The sequence below is a fragment of the Ursus arctos genome, unplaced genomic scaffold, assembly GCF_023065955.2.
Source record: "Ursus arctos isolate Adak ecotype North America unplaced genomic scaffold, UrsArc2.0 scaffold_23, whole genome shotgun sequence".
NCBI classification, from domain to species: domain Eukaryota; kingdom Metazoa; phylum Chordata; class Mammalia; order Carnivora; family Ursidae; genus Ursus; species Ursus arctos.
Window position 1 is genome coordinate 24,824,583 of NW_026622908.1, and position 20,897 is coordinate 24,845,479.

Sequence of the window (20,897 nt, forward strand, 5' to 3'; positions counted from 1 at the left end):
GGCAATGGTAAGAAAAGGAATACCTAGACAGAACTTGAAGGATGTTGGGACTGGCCTTTCAAGATAAGTAAGACTAGTCAACAGAAAGGGCTTTTAAGCAGTCTAATGTTCTTTGTATACTTGAAAGCCCACTCTCAGTACATTAGAGAACAATTTGTTTCCATAAAGTTGTGAGGAGATTCTGAATTTTAGAACAGCTTAATGTTCACATGAATGCTAGCGTTCTGATTACGCTTTAATTCAAGGGTGACTCTACATATAAAGTGTGTGGGCTGTTTCGGTAACTGCCAAGACAACAATTATGCAATGAGATGTTCAGACAAGCAGGTTGGCTGTTTTATTCATAGGATGTCCTATAGCCCATGTGACTGATTTTGGGGGGCAATAGTTCAGGCATCAAGAGTGTAATGCAAAAGTTTCTTCTCTTTAAGAACTAAACTTTTAGTTTTTCCATCCTATGCTTGCATTTCAGAATATAACACAGGACAAAACAAAAGGCCAAAATTCTAACCAATGAAGAAACACTCATATTTCTATGAACTATCACTTTCCAGTTGAAGAGTTTATGATTCAACCCCCCTACATTCAGGACATTGACACTTAAAAAATTCATCTGCAGAAGAAAAAAATTCTGCAAGAATAACCCAGTGGTGATTCATGACATTTAATTTTTTTCCAGATATACTGAATTTGTTCAAAAACTAATTTTCTACCCAAAGCAGGCACCAGAGCAAACAAACAAACCTAATAATAGAATATTGGTTTAGAATACTAAACAATGAGATTAATGAAGTAATGCATTGTATTAGAGAAAACCATGTTAAAGAAACTAACAGAATTGGTTACATTAAGTTTAAAAGTAAAGAAAAATACTTTTCAAAGCTTTCCGTCTGGTCCGTATAGATTTTCAGGAGAAAATGCCGTTTCAAAGACTGAATTTGAGTTGGTTATCTTTAAAAAGGGCTAATGCCGCAGTTTCATTGACTAGGATTAACTATAACCTCCCTCAGTTAAATGGAGTTAGTTGTTTGTTTGAACTGAGGTCTCTTAGATATTTTACTGACATCAGTGTTGATCAGTAAAAGATAGTGAGTTGATAAATGTAAATGCTATATTTCATAGTGAAAATAGGCCTAAGACAATGTATTCCCTGAGTTTCAATCCCCATGTGAGACTAAAATATTTTTTAAAAATTCTAGTCATAGGGGCGCCTGGGTGGCACAGCAGTTAAAGCGTCTGCCTTCGGCTCAGGGCGTGATCCCGGCGTTATGGGATCGAGCCCCACGTCAGGATCGTCCACTATGAGCCTGCTTCTTCCTCTCCCACTCCCCCTGCTTATGTTCCCTCTCTCACTGGCTGTCTCTATCTCTGTCAAATAAATAAATAAATAAAATCTTAAAAAAATTCTAGTCATATGAACTGAAGTCTATTATGTCTCCACCAAATATAGTCTCAGTTTCTTAATCTGTGAAGTGAGGTTAATAACACTTACCTTTTAAACTGTTATATAAATGCTACAGAGAATTAATAATGAATTTGTAAATAATCACACTTAAGAAAAAAATATACTTTTCTATATTAACGCTATAAGTAGGAGAGACTCTCTTAACCTAAGTCTAGTTGGAAAATAAGGGCTTATGGCAAGTTACGTGTTGATTACCCTTTAGAACAGTGATTCTCAGACTGTGGTCTAGGAAGCTTTGGACATCCTTCGCACACTTGCAGAGTTTCTGTGAGGTCAAACTATTTTCATAATAATACTAAGACATTAATGTCCTTTTTTCACTGTGTTGGCATTTATACTGATGTTACAAAAGCAAATGTAATAAAATTCTTAGTGCCATAGAAAGAATCAAGGCAGTGACACCAGCACGCACCAAGTAATCATTGTGTCCTTCACCATCACACACTGACAGTAAAAACAATGCCAGTTATACGCAAGAATGTCCTTGATGAAATAGTGGATAATATTAACTTTATTAACTTTCCATCCCTTAGTACACTTTTACTTCACATTCTATGTTACAAAATGGGAAACACTCATCCTGCAAACGAGAGTAAATTTTTGTCTCTAGGAAAAAAGCTTGTATAATTGGTTGATTTGTGCTCAATTAGCTGCTTTTTTTTCATGCAATACCATTTTTTCTTGAAAGAGTGTCTGTCAGATGAACTATGATATTAAGACAGGCATTTGTGGACCTTCCCCCCAAAAGAAACAATGTAAGCTTATCACTGTAAGGAAGAGTAGACAATTTGTTACTAATGATAGAATTTGATAATCTCAAGTGAGAATTAGGATTTTGGAAGACCTATAACTGCCCTGAGAGATTGGCAACTCAGTTAAATATGTGTCTGACAGTATCCGTGGGCTTTTAAACAAATGCAGTTTTTGATGTAATGAATTGGATCTGCATTTGAAAGTTCTGCATAACTTAATGAACTAATATTTTTCAGTTGATGAATTCATGTTGATACAGATCCATTCAGGAGTAAGAGATCTGTTTGATAGATTCTAATGTAAAATGGTAAGAAAGGGTCATTGATGTGAACTGAGATTCCACATTGAAATGAACCTTAAGAAACTATCCCTTGGTGTGTTTTCTTATAACATGAAAAATGACATACAAAATTATATTAACAGCTTTTCAAGTACTTTCCAACTATATATCTGCGTGTAAAGCTGGATTTTTGTTTTTTTGACCTCAAGCAAAGTAGCACAACACAAGAGATTGCAAGCATAGGTAAATATGAAAATCTAGCTATTCTCTGTTAAGTAAGTCCTTAAAGAGACTTGTAAAAAAGGAAGAAAAAAGAAATAAAAGAATGCCTCTCTTCTCACTAATTATTTTTGTTTTGAAAATGCAAGTATTTTTCATAATATATTTATGTTAAAATCATGGTTTATTATTTTAGATAAATCAATTAGTATTTCAAAAATTCTGTTTTGATTTCAAATACAGACAATATTGGTAGATATAACCACATAAAACAAGGTCTTTGGGATCCTTAATTTTAAGACTGTAAAGGATCTTGAGACTGAAATGTATGAAACCTGGAATTCTAGTACACATATGTACTTTTGTTTCCTCCAAAAAAAGAACTCCATTAATTTCTAAACAAGTTAATGTATGTTGTACTTTTCATTATAATTAGGTAATTAGTAAAATATTACTCACAGTGTTGAATTAAATCTGTCAAGAGTTTAAATTTCTGTTCTTTCTATGAAAACCAAGTTAAAAGTAAAGAGCTTTTTTTTAAAGAAGAGCTTACAAATTAGATGTGGGTGAAATAAATATAAATACTGACGGGAAATATTGTAAAAATTTGGGAGGATTCTGTCAATAGTTTTAACATACCTAAATTCTTACTACCTTTTGAAAAAAGTGAAATTAATAATCTTATGATACAATACAAATTTATACCATGCAAGAAATTGAAGTCAAACTTAAGTCAGAAGTACCATGTGCACCAGAAAGGTCTTGTCCCAACAATAAAAAATACTGTCTGATAAAAGACTCTTTATGTATTTTAAGTAACAAGATATTTGAAGTCTATATGCATCGTTTTTAGTGATAGCATATTTTGATCCCTTTTGAAATCAAATGAGCAAATACTAGCTGTGCTAATATTAGTTTTAGTTTTAGTTTTGTTATAGTTCTCAGAATTCAATACTCTTCTGGGACAGGTCTTGTGATTAATATAACTTACATAAAACGGTTTCTTCTTGCTATTTATACCAACTTAATTGAGAGGTGATTTACATAAAAGAAAATCCATTCATTTTTAGTGTATGTTTGTTAAGTTTTTGATAATTACTCCCAGGCATAACTATCCTCCCATCTTGAAATAGAACATACCCATTACCTAAGAATAATCCTCTATGTATAAATCCCTTTTTATCCCCACCACATAGGAAACCAGCATTCTGATTTCTACTGATACAGATTAATTTTGCCTTATAGTGAATTCCATATCAGTAGAATCATACAACATGTACTATTTTATGTCTCATGTCTTTCATTCAGCAGCTCCTTTTGTGTAATTAATAGTTTATCCTTTTTATTGCTGGATAGTACACGTTGTATGAATGTACCTGTTGATTTGCTTACCCATTTACTTTTTGGTAGACATTGAGTTTGGATCTACTAAGAATAAAGCTGCTATGAACATTCATGAACAAGTCTTTTATGCACATATTATTTTTTTCATTTCTCTTTGGGTTTACCTGGGAGTGAAATTCTTGGGTCTCTGATAAATGTATAATTAGCTTAAAAGAAAATGGTAAACTTTGAAACAAAATGACTGTACAATTGTACACTCCCACCAGCAATGAATAAAAGTTCTAGTTGTTCAGTGTTCTTACCTAAATTTAATATCAACAACTTTTAAAAAAAATTTTTATCTTTTATGTAAGTGGTCTTATCTTTTTGGGTTTTTAATTACCATCTCCCTGATGATTAATGATGTTTAGCATCTTTTCATGACCTCTTTGATATTCTTATATTTTAAAATCCCGTAACCAGTTTTATTATTTTCTTCTTATTATTAAGTTTTAAAAGTTCTTTGCTTACATATTGTGGATGTGTCTTTGTCATGTATCTCTCATATATACATATGTATTTTTTGTGGATTGCCTTTTCATTTTATTAATAGCATTTTATTAATGATATTTTATTTATCACATCCTATAAAAACCAGAGTTTTATTTTGATGAAGTCCAAACTATTTTATTTTCATTATTTTAGGTTTGTTGTGTTATGTTCTTTAAGCAGTCTTTGCCTATCCTAAATTTATAGCATTCTTTTCATATTTTTTTTTGCAAAAATCATATTGCTATACTTTTTGACGTTTAGGTTCATGATCCATTTTCTGTTAATTTCTGGATATACTACACCATACTATACTATACTACAACATAACATAATAATTTGGTTTGAGTTACCTTGGCACCATTGTTTACGGGCCATCTGTGTGTAGAACTCTCTCTCTGGACTCTCCATTCTTTTCTATTATTCAATATATCTACCTTTACCTCAAATAATATCTTCTTCGCTGTTCTTTCTATAGCACTGCTTGTTCACAAGCAATAACAGCAACAACAAAAAACAAAAAACCTATCCTGTCCCCATTAAATTCCTTGAAATGTTTGCCAGAAATGAATTTAGTATATATGTGTGAGTTGATCTCTAGAAACTTTAAAATCTATTCCACTGACTGCACTACTATATTTTAAAAAACCTCACACTTTATTACCATAGCTTTCTAGTAAATCTTGAAATCCAGTAGTTTAAGTTATTTGCATCTGTTGTCTTTGCAAATTTGTTTTGGCTATTACAGAGGGTTTTTTTTTAAGACAGTTTTGGTTTTTTTTTTTAGAACAAGTGTAGGTTTATAACAAAATTGAGAGGAAGGTACAGAGATTTCATATATATATCTCACATATATATTTTATAAATAGGTTGCCAATTTCTACAAATAAGCGTGCTGGAATATTAAAAGAGAACACTATTTCTTGGCTCATAGAACTCAGGGAGACACTTAGGTGTACCCGTTTATTATAAAAGATAATGAAGGATGCAGGGGAAAAGCCAGAAGAAGAGTTACATAGGGAGAAAACTGGAAGGATTCTAAGTGCAGAATCTTCAGTCCCTGTGAAGCTGGAATGTGTCACCCTCCTGGCATCAACCCAGAAACTTCCAAACCCTATAATTTATGGATTTTTATGGAGGCTTCAGCATGCAGGTATGGTCAGTTATTAGCTCAATCTCTAGCCTCTTTCCCCTTCCTGGAGGATGAGGCGTAGAGATGAAATTTCTAAGTTTCTAATAATGACTTGTTCTTGTGACCAGCCTCCATCCAGAAGTCCACCTAGAGATGCCTCATTAGCATAAAAGATACTCCTGTCATTCAGGAAATTACAAGCATTTTAGGAGCTTTGTGTCAGGAATCCAGGGCACCCCTATCATTCAAGAAATCACAACAGTTTAGGAGCAGTGTGTCAGTAACCTGGGGACAGAGACCAAAAATGTATTTCTATTATGTAACAAGTGTTAATGAGAGTTACATTATGTCTATAGATCAATTTAGGAATAATAGACATCTTTACTGAGTCACCGTTTTGTCAAAAATACTTTCTCATCTTTTGAAAATCATGTACCGTTTCTCCTTTATATTTTTGATATATAAACTACACAGATATATGAATTTAAAGTCAATTTTGCATATCAGGAATACACCTCTATTAGTCATGAAACATTTATTTTCATAGAGAGATGATTACACTTTTACAAAAGAATTTTGTATCTATTTTCTTGAGGAATATTGGTCTCCAGCTTTCTTTTATAGTTTCTGTGTGGTTTTGTTATCAAGGTTGTACTTGTAGAATATGTTTTGTGTTATTTCAAGCATTTCAATATTTTGGAACTTGTTTTATGGCTCACAATATGATCTATTGTTGAATGTTCATATGCACTTGAAAAGATAAGTTATTATGCCATTTTTAGGTATCCGTTACCTCAAGTTACTTGTTAGAGTTTTTCAAGTATTGTATATTCTTACAAATGGTCTGTGGACTTGCTATTTGCTCTATCAGTCAATGGAAGCAAATTTTAAAATTACCAGCTGTGGTTCTCTTTCTCCTTATAGTTTTGTCCGTTTTGTTTCATGTATTTTGCAACTTTGTTACTAGGTGCATACACATTTAAAATTGTTAATTATTTTTTGTAAATTGACCGATTTATCATTGTAAAGTGTTTGTCCTTATTATTATGATCCCTCTTAATCTTATGGTACATATTTTTCCTTCATATTCTCTTTCAGTATTTTTATTTGACATCCTAGATACCTGCATAAAGCATTAAAACAGCATTCTTAATTAAATTAGGTGATGATTACTTAATTCAGCTGAGTGTCTCTGTGGACATCTGATGGCCAAGAAAGTATACCTCTCTGACTGAAATTCTCATTGTGTTTCCTGATGTATGCAACTGTTTGAAACAGTTAAAATTCTCGTATCCTATGTTAAAGGAACTTACATGTTCTTTGGTGGTGTTTAATCACATTGTTCTGTCAATAACTATATGGTGACACTTAAGGTTTTTCATTTTTAGTTCGTTGTTTGAATAATTGTTTTGGTAAGCACTTTTGACTACCACTAGTTCACTTTCAGCCAAAGCTTAGTTTTCTTTCCCTATTTTATCCATTGTTATATTATCCTTTCTTGATTTATTTCGAACATTCATAATAATTATCTTAAGTTTTTAAAAGGCAATATCGTATATTTTCTGCGCTTACTAATTTCCTAAGTTCCAGTAACAGCTCTAGTAACCTTTGCTCAGTCACAGTTTCCAAAGGTTTTTTAAGTCTTTAATTCACTCTATTAAAGAATTTGCTATAATATATACATTTGTTTGTTTTTCTGACTGATTAAAGACTGATAGTATATTTGCTACTAGAAATGGTTTTAGAAAATATATTCTTAACAGTGGGAATCTGAGGTTAGTTTTATATCAATGAGAACATGTGATACCAGTAGTATCTTGTAACACACAGTTGTTTAGAATGGCATACCTATTGAAGATGAAGTTTGGGAAACCAAGGTGCTGACCAACAGAGTTTTAGGTTAGAAATGAGACCAAATGACAGCTGACTGAATGGCTGCCTCTGGCTTCACTAAAGATATTGCAGATATAAAATAATAATTTTAGAGCTTAAAAATCTTGGCTGCATCCCCATTAGAGAATCAGCAAACTATTCTAAAATAACTGCTTATCTTATAGAAACAGTGTCAATTATCTGTAAGCCATAAGCAAATAGTTCTTTTGCTTAAATTAAAATGTAAGTTAAATTCATAACTTCATTAAGAATGATATGTGAAAGTGAGAGCAGAATTCAGGACATTGTAATGGGGATATTTGAGTGAATGAAGATGAATGAAAAATCATAAACTCACAGTACTTTGAGACTTCTTACTAGCTGGGCAACCTTTCATTATATCTTTGAGTTTCTATGTGTGTAGAGACTATAATGTTTTCATCTGAGGCAGAAACTTTTCAGGAGGATACTGTTCTTCATAAGATCCACAACCAAATCCAGATAGATAGATAGATAGATAGATAGATAGATAGATAGATAGATAAATAAATAAATAAATAAATAAATAAATAAATAAATAAATAATTTAAGGGTTTATATTAAGGAATAAGTGGCATCACAAATTAATCAATGTGGGTATACTTATCGGATAGTTTGGATTCAGTGTGTTAGTTTGAGCAGCTGTCAGTGGCTTTCGTAATTTATCTGTGGGTTGACTCTAAACCAGACTCAGTGGCAACCTCTAATAAATTCTGCTGTGTCTAACCCATCAGATAGGTTTCTGAGTTCAGATATTTTACTTTTCAATTTCTTGCATTCCTGTTTAATTTAATTTTATAGCTTCCAATCCTCCTGTGAAATTCTTCAGTTAGCATCACTATTCTTTGTGTTTTCCTCTCTTTCTTGAACATAATAATCATAAATGTCTAATGTCCTTGTCAGTTCATTCAATGTCTGGACCATTTGTAGGGCACTTTCTATTTTCCCTTCTGTTTTGACTTTTTTTCTTATTTTTCACTTTTGGTCAGGGTGGTTTTTTTGTTTGTTTGTTTTGCTTTTCATATGTAATAATTTTTAAAGGAATTCCAGATATTGAGTGTGAATAGGATAAGTCACTCCAGATGATTTAATTCCTCTAAAAAGAATTCATCTTACTGGCCACTAACAAAATGTAGTAGTGGACAATTCAAGAAGGAGCTATGCTAAGTCACTAGGGTATAGCTCTGGTTAGGCTCTGTTCATTCAGTTTGCCTCTGCATTACTCTGGCATTCCAGGGTTTCCAGTAACAGTCTGATGTATTATTCATCAGGGTTCTTCTTCCTAATGGATCCTAAATTCTAAATCAGTAAATTTCATTTATATTTGATAGATGTCCTAACCTGGAAACGTGTTATGTAATTGAAACTACTCCAAATTTATTCAAAAAACCTTCCTGGTTTCTCTGTCCTCATAATTCTCTGGGAATTTTCTTCAGGTTTTACATGCAGTTCTCAGAATTTTGTCCAAGCCCAGCCCCAACAAATGTCCTAAGTGTAGAAGGTGCTGCAGACTGCTCTCCCCTCTCAGATTCTGAGTTGCTGAGGTCTTTCCCATTCCAGTGTCTTAAGCCCTTTAGTTGTCTCTGAAGCTTCTCATTGGCCTCAAGTAGATCATTGGTGTAATTTGTCCTATGTTCTACGAGGATGCACTGGTCTGCTAGCTAACACTTCCTAACTGAAAGTGGAATTTGGAAATATGTATTTAATTTCAATATATCTGAAGGGAATTACAAGTGAATTAAAGTAAATTAGTATCAAAAAGATGAATATAATGACTACTCAGACTTTATTCTTCTTTTTGCAGAGAGAAAGTGAGCACATCTAAGTATAAGAGACAGTTACATCATGTTTGATGGAAGTATGATACTGTTCTTGTGTTGTTCAAAAGTTGATTACAGTTAGACCCAGTACAGATGATTGTAGGAGAGGGCACCTCTACTTATTTTGCTATCCATAATAATTTCCTCTTGTTTGTTGAACTTCCTTTTTTTGCACTCATCAGAATCATAGGTGCTAGAAGCTATATTACCCAGACTCTTCTGCCAGCAGATTCAAATTTAGGTTATACAAATTTAGGTGCTCACAGAATAAGAGAAAAGTAGAACAGAAGCAAATATAGTTATTTGAAGGATTATCTACTTCATGTTTATCAAACATTACGTTTTGATGGAAACATGTGGATGTCCTCTTGAAAATCACATAATTGTTCCCAGAGGACCAGAGATCACTGTGTTGTAGTTTCCTGAATTTCTTTTATTAATTTGCTCGGGCTGCCATAACAAAGTGTCAGAGACAGGATGTCTTAAACAACAGAAATTTAATTTCTCACAGTTCTGAAGGCTGGAAGTCCAAGATCAAGGTTTTGGCAAGTTTGGTGTCTCCTAAGGTCTCTGTCCCTTTTTTTTTTTTTAATAATAATTTTTTATTATATTGTTAGTTACCATACAGTACATCCCTAGTTTTTGATGTAAAGTTCCATGATTCATTACTTGTGTATAACACCCAGTGCACCATGCAATATGTGCCCTCCTTAAGACCCATCGCCGGCCTATCCCATTCCCCCACCCCCTCCCCTCTGAAGCCCTCAGTTTGTTTCCCAGAATCCATAGTCTCTCATGGTTCATTCCCCCTTCTGTTTACCCCCCCTTTCTTCTTGACTTGCAAATGCCTACCTTCTCGCTGTGTATTCACATGGTCTTTCTTCTGTGTTTGCACACTCCTGGTGTCTCTCTCTTCATGCCCTGATTTTTTTTCCCTATTAAGGACAACAGTCAAATCGTATTAGAACCCACCCTAAGCACCTAATTTCAATTTAATCATGTCTACAGGCCCTATCTCCAAATGTAGTCACAGTCTAAGGTTCAGTATATGAATATATGAAATTCAGATATTTGGGTGGAATACAACTAAGCCCATAACTTTGGGTTTCTGATAATCAGAATGCTGCCAGCTTTACTGACCTGGAAACCCAAATCTTTTCACACTTTCATAAAACTCTATTCCTTCTATTAGCTGGCTTCCGATTGGAAACACTTAGAGATTTTGTTTTGTTTTGTTTTACTTAATCCTGTCTGATAATGAATTGAACAGATCTTTATTTAGGGTCAAATACTCTTAATCAAGAAAACATTTTAGGAATTATCTAGATTAGTGTTAGCAAACACTTCTCAAAGTTAGTCTTAAGTTTTATGGGCCTGGAGGTAAAATCAAGGATATCATTTAAGTATATAGTCATTTAAAATGAACACTTTATTATGTTCAGTTAGCCTAACTGAACATAATTTTAAAAAATAAAAATAAAATAAAAAAAAATAAAAATAAAATAAAATGAACAATTTAAGAATGTAAATAACATTCTTAGTGCGGCCAGATTTGGCTCCTGGACCATATAGTTTGCTAGTCTTTGATCTAGATTATTCATTTTTTACTAGGTACAAAATACTGAAGTACAAAGAAAAAAAAAGTGTTCAAGTCACATATAAACTATTGGAAAACACAAGAACCAAACATAGATCAGTTTGCATGCTGCTTCTTAGTTGAGTGCTTTGTCTTCTCAAAGAAATAGTATTATATAATAGCCACTATTTCCACATTAATTTTCTAATTAAGCTGTATCATCTCTGGCTTCTTGAATTAGCCAAGGCTGAATTCAATAATAGGGGATTTATAATTTTCTATATGCCCACTAATATAAGGTATATGTCAGGAAGGGAGAAGAACCCAAGGTAAAATGTTGAAACAAATGTTTTCATTATGTGAATTAAGTCCTTGTTATTAAAGAAAACTATTTAAAAAACTAAAGAAAAGGTTTTGTTGGAAAGATAATAGTTCTCTTCATTTGTGGGGTTTTTTGGCTTTGCTCAGTAAATTACATCAACATAAAAATCTTCATAAAATTTTAACAATTTAGATTTAAAAGACTTTTTACCTATACAGGTCACTGTGTCAATGTTTCCATCTTCAAAAAGTATATATAATTAACAGGATTTTAAAAATTATTTTTCTTAAAGATTTTTAAAGGCTCAAATTTTATTCTTTCTTCCTTGTGGGGAAAGCCATGTTCTCTCATGCTTTAAAAAAACAAATATTAGCTGAAACTTTTTCTATATTTTATACAACAGCAACAAACATGCAATGAATATATAAACTGACAAAGACTAGAGCACTAGCTAAATCATGTTTTCTGTGTGAGATACACTATTTACTACTGGGTTTCCACGGGTACATTCTTTAAATTCTCCAATATTCAGTTTTATTTTATTTTTAAAATTGGAGTATGATGGCAACATTACTGATTTTTAAAAAATAAACATCCTGTGAGATTACATATATATCATACATATTATATGTGTAAATATCTTCGGGATGGTCATATTTCCTATTATGTAGAAAGTACTCCCTGAAGGTTGACCATTTCCTGGTTGTTTTTGATTCAACCATTTACAGACTGAATGGTTGATAGGTAGAAGAGAGACAGTCAAACAATGAGAAGATAGAGGTGTATATGCCTAGTACCTTAGTACAGAAAACTATATTAAGTGAACACCATTAGAGAAAAGGTAATAGACCTATTTTATAATATAAATTAGTTTTTTTAATTGAGTAACGAAAAACAATAATTTTAAATGCTTCTGTTGATATCAAGTTGGATTAGAAGTTTGAGGTGTTTCTGTAAAAGAGAAACTCATAATCATTCATATCTGCTTCTGATAGAATAAATAATCTCTCCTTTCAATATTGTTTGATCCAGGAAAAAAGAAATATAAGCTAAAACAATCAGAAAAGAATAGATATTTTACATGACTGAACATGCAGAATATGTAGAAAATCCAAAAGAATCTGCATATACATATTTATAAGTGAATTAGACAAGGTAGAGCGATACAAAGGTAGTGAAAAAATCTAGTATTTCCATAAAATAATAACAGCAATTAAAAATCACTTATAAAAACACCAAGATAATCAGGTAGAGAGGAATAAATCTAACAAACTTTACATAAGACTTCTGTTTGGGGAAAAATATGGGGAATAATTAAAGAAGATAGATGGATAAATAGATAGCAGATATTACATTGTCATGGATTGCAAGATTGACCAGTATAAGCATTTCACTTCTTTCTAAATTAATTTATAGACAAAATTCAATCTTAATAATTCCCAACCCTTTTGTTTTTCATTTGTAAAAGCTGATGAGTTGATTCTAAAATATACATTGAGGTGTATGAAGGTCCAGGAATAGACAAGATATCTTTCAAGAAGAACATCATTGGAATATCTGGTCTACTACTTAGCAGGAATTATTTTAAAAGCTGTAATAATTAAGAGAGTGTGATACTGTTTCTAGATTAGGCAAATTCAGAGAGCAGTATAGAAAATTCAGAAATAGACTCACTCATATATAGAAATTTGATATACAGTAATGTATATCACAGTAATGTGGCAATATAGAGCACTGTATTTAAAAAAGTCAAGGTGCTTGCTGTATAGATACCAATACATAAAAAAAGACCCCTTCAACACATGAATATCAAGCCCAGATTAATTTTAAATTCAAATATAAAAGGGAAAAAAAGTAAGATTTTTAAAGAATTTTATAGGAAAACATTTAACTCCTAAAGGATGGAAATAATTTAACAAGAGAAAGCACTGTTCATAATGGGAAAGATTAAGAAATAAGACTGTATACAATAATCTTGTCCACTAGATATCTTTTACCTAAGAAGAATGTTTTAGTTACATTTTGTAAATTAGTTCTGACCTTTTAGAAATGGAAGCTGACATTTTTTACAAGTAAAAAATATATAAATATGTATCTTGGAATTTCTACTACAAAATGATCCAGTTGTGTGTGAAAGTGGTTGAGGTAGAGATGAAACTAGATTGTCCATGGAGCGATAATTCTTGGGATAATGATAGACATAGGTTCATTATGCTCTTTTTGCAAATTTTCACAATAAAATACTTAAATCAACAAAGTGGGAAAAATCTTTTGCCACACACGTGGTTGCCAATGAGCTCATATCCTGAATTGGTAAAGAATCCCTATAAACTAGCGGGACAAAAAGGTAACAGAACAATGGCTAAGAGACTTGAACAGTTACTAGACAAAAGAAGACGTTCAGATTTCCACTAATCATAGGAAAGGGATCGATATCAGTCATAAAGGAAGTGTAAATTAAAATTGTAGTGATATACCACTGGACACCCACAGAATGGCTAAAATAAAACAAACAAAAAAAGGATTGACCATACGAAGTGCTGGCAAGGATGTGGCACAAACAGAACTCTTAGATATTAAAGATTAAAGTATAAATTATTACCAACAGTCTTTGAGGTCTCAGCCGAGCTTCTCAGACCCACAAACCAGAAAGGTGCCATAGACTGGATCACAGATCTTATAAGACAGAAAGCCAGAATGCCAAACCCAGTGACTGTGTGTGTAATTCTTTTTCCCCCTGGAGGAACTCTCCTTGCATCTTCAGGAAATAGAGATCATATTGACCAACGGTGTCAGGATTTAAAAATTATCTACCTTCAAGATAATCCCATTGGGAAACTTTAAAATGTTAGCAAACTCAAGAAACATGAATATTTCTATTTAGCTTTTAACAACCCTGAAAAAATGGAAAAGCTGGAAGAATCTGAAGGGTTGAAAATTTAACTGAAAATTTAACTTGACTGTAGATTTCACTGGAGGGCTGCGCAGCAGTAAACCCCACAACACAGCATCTATCTGAAGGAGCGCCTTGCATGGCTAATCCAAGTGCTGACTTTGAATGGTACAGAAGGTTGGTGGTGGCAATTCTTCAACAGTTAAAGTGTGGGATGATAAAGAAAGGGAGTTCAGAAGGGATTCAAGAATCGCAGAATTAGTAATTAGGCAGAAAAAACATATTGTCTCAAATGTGCCAAAGACAGAAACATGTGGCTCAGAGGAGACTTCAATAACAGCATAAAAACAGACAAGAAAAGTTACCCAGGCTTTGCCAAACATTTTTACACACATATCACTACTATACTATCATCTTTAGAGAACAAAGACCACCAGATGCTAGAAATACTAGAAATGGAACTCAATCAAAAGAAGTCAGATGAAAGCAAATAAGACCTAGCATTCTGGTATAACCTCTCTGAGTTTACTCCTGAATCTACATTGGAAAGTCTTAGACAGATGGAAAAATAATGGAAAGACCAGGAAAGATTAAGTGCTACAAAGAAGAAAAGGAAACTACCGGAACTTTGATCAGTGAAGATGGAAAAGCCCTGAGAATAAATGAACCCAAACTTAACTTCTCTGTGAAAGATGATGAAAGACATGACCAGACCATCCTGGATCTTGCTGTCTGTAGGTATAGGGACTTGATGTCGATGTGCAGTCAACTTATATATGAATAGTGGCCAAAGAAAAGTCATTCTAGCTTGCACTTCCTTAAGAAGTCAAAGCTTAAAGCAGCTATGCTAGAAAATCTCAGACAACAGGGTGTTTAGTAATTTACATGCCCCAAATAGAAATAATTCCAGGTGGCAGAAAAGCACCCAGGTCTGTGAAAACTACCTTGAACAACAGCAAAGAGCAAACAAAAGAAGCAAACAGAAACTAGAAGTAGATTCTAACAAACACACGGTCCCTCTGTGGCTAATATAATTCAAAGGAAAAATATGCACCCAGAAGCGTTGGATCTGAACAAAAATTATACCCATTGAAAAAGATCCACACTTGGAAGATAACCCTGGAATGACTCCATTGATTTGAAACATCAGACTGTGATCCATGATACTTAGTTGTACTCAGTGCAAAGAGTGTGTATCTAACACTTACGGAGAAAGTGGAGTTATTTATCAACATTGCTATGCTAATGTTTCCACTCCCCTACTTTGTGTTGTATCACTTAAACTAGTTGAAAGTTAGAAGGAGTACCTAAATATTCTATAGCTGATTATTTGTCTATGTAAAGTTTGGCTAGTGAAAATACTCACAAAATTACTACCACTACTTTGTAGGACATTTTGGAGTCATCTACCATATTTGAACCTATGCATATCCCGAGGGGAGACTTTTTGCGTGTACTTGAGAGAAAAGCATAACAGAAAAGTTAATTGTGGAAGAATTGTCCAAGACACTATTTCTATAGGATAAATAAGGAAAAATGTAAACCTGAATATAAATAATATATATAAATAAATATACATAATATAAAATCTATCCTCTATCTATCATCTATCTGTCAAGAATCTCTCTATGTAAAGTTTCATTTAAAACTGGTAAGTTAATCTACAGTGTTAAAATTTAGGACCTTGTGTACCTATCGGAAGAAGGAGAGGTAGTAAATGAGATAAGACCAGGACATCATGTACCTCTGGGCTGCTGACCGTGTTTTATTTATTGCCCTCTTTTGAGGTTTCACAAGTGTCCATGTTTTGATAATTTATGGGTGTTTATAGTTAAGTTTTGTGTTCTTTTTATGTGTGGCATACTTTCATATATGCTTGGGGCAAGGAAGTTAGCTTAAAGAGAAATATTTGGCAATGCATTTGGAAAGTGCAGGATATATGAAATGTCAAGAAATACAAATAAGAAGTGATTGGTCTTTAAGGTGTCACTGTTGGAGAATGACAGCAGAAATCTTTAAATGCCAATTTGCCTGGATTCTAATAGACTCTTGGAGTTCTTTTAGTTTGGGCTTTTAATAATTCATTCATAAGTTAAGAGCCAAAGCTTTGCTTAATATCGAAGAGGGTTATTCTACTTAAAGCGTAAAGCAGGCTTGTAATGTTTTTCCTTAGCAATTTATGCTAAGACAATGCAAACCTACTTTTCAGATAGGAATTATTCTAATGCTTATCCCATGCATATCTCAAAAACTTCTTTGACCTTATTAACATCTTTTCTGGAGATCCAAAATCCCTAATCTAAACCAATTGATTATTTCACTTTAATGAATATCCGTCTTTTATGTGTATTTGTAGCATTTACCACTTGATACTCCTTTTTAAAATCTAATCATTGACTCTAACATTTGAGCTCCTCTTGTCATTAGGTAAGCCTGGTTTGTCTGTGTCAACATAGTACCTAACATTCTTGAAGCAAAAAACCACTATTTTTTAAAAAACTTTCAAGGTTGAATGCTGTCTGATTGGATTGGAATCAGGTTGATAACATTCTTATAACTCCGAAGTTACTGTCTTTGATAATAAAGACTTAAGATCCCTTCCACTAACTTAAAAACCAAAGCAAAAAAATGCCTCCATTTTGCCAGGACAGACAGTTCTCCTTTAATATTCTTATAGCAACAGGACACTGCTCTTCTTTTTTTAATACGCTTCCGAATGAAGTTGAAGAGACTACTTGTGAATCGCGTGTTCTAGAGTCAGAGGTGCTGCAGTTCACACCTAGAAAGGAATGGAAGTATCATCCCCTTCTTCATTAGAAAAATACATCCCGCAAGTGCCATTTTTAAAGAAGCAGGAAAACTAGTTTAGTATATATCAGCTCAATATTTAATACTTATTTAGAAAAAATAATATAAAAGATGAAGGATTAGTTATACTACTACTAAACTGAAAACTATAAAGTATTTTAAAAAAGAGTATCACATGGATTATGCATGTGTATTGTACATAAGTGTGTATACACATACACACGCAAACACATATATATACATTATGCATCATCAGGAATTCCATATACATTATGGCAAGTACTCCTCATTTCAACACAGAAAAGTGTATTGCTCCATTTCTGGAGATAAAAAAATTTAAGACCCAGATGGGTAGTGTGTGTCCAAGATTCTCTGGAGAGATGCCAGTGGGGGTGGGGTACCTCGTCTGTGCCTGAAACTGCACTGTGGGGTTTCATACACTGTTTTATCTAATTACATATTCTTAGCCTCCCACACATACATACACATACACACACCTGCAAGTCCATTATTATTCCAGTTTTGCTGATGAGAAAACAAGGACTTTCAAAAGTTACATCACTTAAAAATTTAAGGTGAATTTTTAAGGCTGTAGATTTATAATAAGACCAATCTGAGTTTACATTCCTATCCATCACCAGGTACTTGAACTCATACATTTATTACTTTACAAATACGGCAATATATTTAATCAGTAGGACTTTTTGTGATTATTAAATAAAATAATATATTTTTAAAAGGACAAACTTAAAAGAGAAGAAACAGGGCTACTGGAGGGGGTGGGTGGGGGGATGGGCTAAACGGGTAATGGAGGTTAAGGAGGGCACTTGTGATGAACACTGGGTGTTGTATATAAATGATGAACCACTAAATTCTATACCTGAAACTAGTATTACCCCGTATATTAACTAACTGGAATTTAAATAAAAACTTGGGGGGAAAAAAGAGGCATTTAACATAAAAAAAAAACCCACATGTAACTTTAAAAATATTACAAGTTGTAAATGATGTACTTCTAAAGGAGAAGAAATGAGAATATTGCATAATAAACAACTGCAGGTCATCAAAAACTATCGCACCTTACAAGAGCCAAAATGTTTTTAAGAAAAAAGAAATACCCTTTAAAATAAGTAAGCATTTACTGTATCTCTGCAAGGATATGTGCATAGTGTGCTTTTCTGGTATTTTTCTGGTAAAATCAATCTTTTTTCTAAATTATGACAGTGATTGTTGACAACATGCATGAATAAAAATAGTTTAGCCATTGTTGCTTTCCTTTTAATGGAATTTAAATAGAGTTTAGTAAAGCTTAAAGTATCTCTCAATTATAGCATATGTTCCCCTGTCTTCTGAATAAAACTTTTAAAATGTAACTCCATAGCTGTATGTGTACTTTGGCTAAAGCAATAAGTAAAAAAGAACATATTTTTACAGAAACTAAGTAAAATAATAACAAGTACTTAAAAGATCCATATCTCAAAGGCTCCTTACTATTAGTGTTTTATTCTGATTGGAAGCGTGAGGATTATTATTCTTTAATGAATGGCATTATTAAACACTTGGTCGTGTATTCTGTTTTTTCTCCATGTTCATCTCTTTTGTTTCTTAAATTCCACATATAAGTGAAATCATATGTTATTTGCTTTTCTTTGACTTATTTCGCTCAGCTTAATACTCTCTAGCTCCATCCACTTTATGGCAAATGGCAACATTTCATTCTTTTTGATGGCTGAGTTATATTTTATATATTACTCAAATATAAAAATAGCACATCTTCTTTATCCATTCATCTGTTGATAAACATTTGGGCTCTTTCCATAATTTGGCTATTGTTGATAAAAGCTGCTGTAAACATTAGGGTGCATGTATCCCTTCAAATCACTACTTTTGTATCCTTTGGGTAAATACCTAGTAGTGCAATTGCTGAATCATAGGGTAGTTGTATTTTTAACTTTCTGAGGAACCTCCATATTGTTTTCCAGAGTGGATGCACCAGTTTGCATTCCCACCAACAGTGTAAGAGGCTTCCTCTTTCTCCACATCCTCACCAACACCTGTCGTTTCCTGCATTGTTAATTTTAGCCATTCTGACTGGTATGAGGTGATATCTCATTGTAGGTTTTGGTTTGCATTTCCCTGCTAGTGAGTGGTGTTGAGCATCTTTGCATGTGTCTGTTGGCCATTTGTATATCTTCTTTGGAAAAATGTCCACTCATAAAGCTACATGTGATTTTGACATAGACTATTTAGGTACTGTATCTCCTATCCACCCTTCCCCAATCCCACCATCTGGTCCACCTAATAAAGCAAATGTTTTTCATCGTTATGAATAGTTGCCCACCAAAGTTTGGGTCAATATGGAAGAGGATTATTTTATCATAAATAGTTCTTGCCTGAGTATTCTTGAGACCACTAGATAGTTCCATGAAATTAATAGCTTTTGGTCACTAATGAACTCCTAAGTAAGAGAGAATTTTCTTGCCTGACTTGCCTTGAGCTGGGACATTGGTCTTTTCCTGCCTTTGGACTCAAATTAAAACATAAGTTTTTATTGGATCTTTAGCCTGACTGCTTTTGGATTGGAACTTAATACCATTAGCTCTCCTGGTTCTCAGGCTTTTGAACTCAGACTGGATTTACACCATTGGTTTTCCTGGATGTCCAGCAGGCTCACTATAGATCTTGGGACTTCTCTCTGTCCATAATCACACACACACAATATACCTGTTATATATATATTTATAAATATATATATATCCTATTGGTGCTGTTTCTCTGGGGAACCTTAACCAATACTGTGGCCATGTCAAAATTTGTTTCATTCTTCTAGTTATGTATTTGAAATCTTCAAAATACACTGGCTTAGTTATAAAACTCTTATGGTACTTTGTTAAATATATTCTCTCCATATATATTCTCTCTATATATTTTTATATAAATATACACATATTTATATAAATTATATGGTATGCTGATGTGTATAAATGGGCAGGTATAAGTATATGTATTCATAAAGTGATGAAGCAGCCTGGCATAAAGTAGGTAGGCAGGAAATATTTTTTGAATATTGTTAAGTGAATCATGCACGTGAACATTTCTTTGATACTAAAAATATCCTTGATTATATCTTCTATATTAAAAAATTAGTAAAGAAAGGATAGTTGGCTTATTTTGAAAGTGATCTCAGCCAGTTCCCAGAGAATAGCTAGAAGGGTTCAACTTCATTTTAGAGATAAGGAAAAACGTGATGCTTGGGAACTTGCCCAAGGTCACAAGCCTATTGTGGAGTAGAGTCGAGATCAGTATCCAGATGGTCTAAGGTAACTCCTTGCTCCCTTTGATTACACCATGCTGCCTCTGAATTTTACAAGTTCAAGATCTCAGAGGGTTTCTATTTGCTCATTTGTTTTGTTTCTTTTTCAGTCACCATCATAGGATTTGGGGCCATGGGAACAGCTGCTACACTGATGCTCCTTGCTTGCCAGTTCTCTGGGATGGCTGGCCATGTAAATGATGGTTGATTATCCTGTTGGCACAATTTTGTGCCTCTAACATCTCTGCCATATGGTCGTGTTTTCCCATTGGAAAATCTGACTAGTTTGTAAACTTTTTTCCTCAAGAGCAGAGACCATGACTCCTACTTCTTCGAAAATTTATTTTGGGCTGGGTATAGTACACATGAGAGCAAGAGCTTGATAAACAAAATGGAGATTCAAGCCCTTCCTCTTATCTTTCTGTCTAGCTAGGACATATGATTCCTCTATTAGTTTTCTATTGCTGCTGTACCACAAACGTAGTAGCTTTTTAAAGCAATACAAATATATTATCTGACAGCTCTGGAGGTCA

The 20,897-nt window shown here is 33.3% G+C and overlaps 1 pseudogene; it reads left to right on the forward strand.

The window, feature by feature from the left end:
- Positions 1-14,554: 14,554 nt before the first annotated feature.
- Positions 14,555-15,385, forward strand: LOC113264921 (dynein axonemal assembly factor 11-like; annotated as a pseudogene).
- The last annotated feature ends 5,512 nt before the right edge of the window (positions 15,386-20,897 follow it).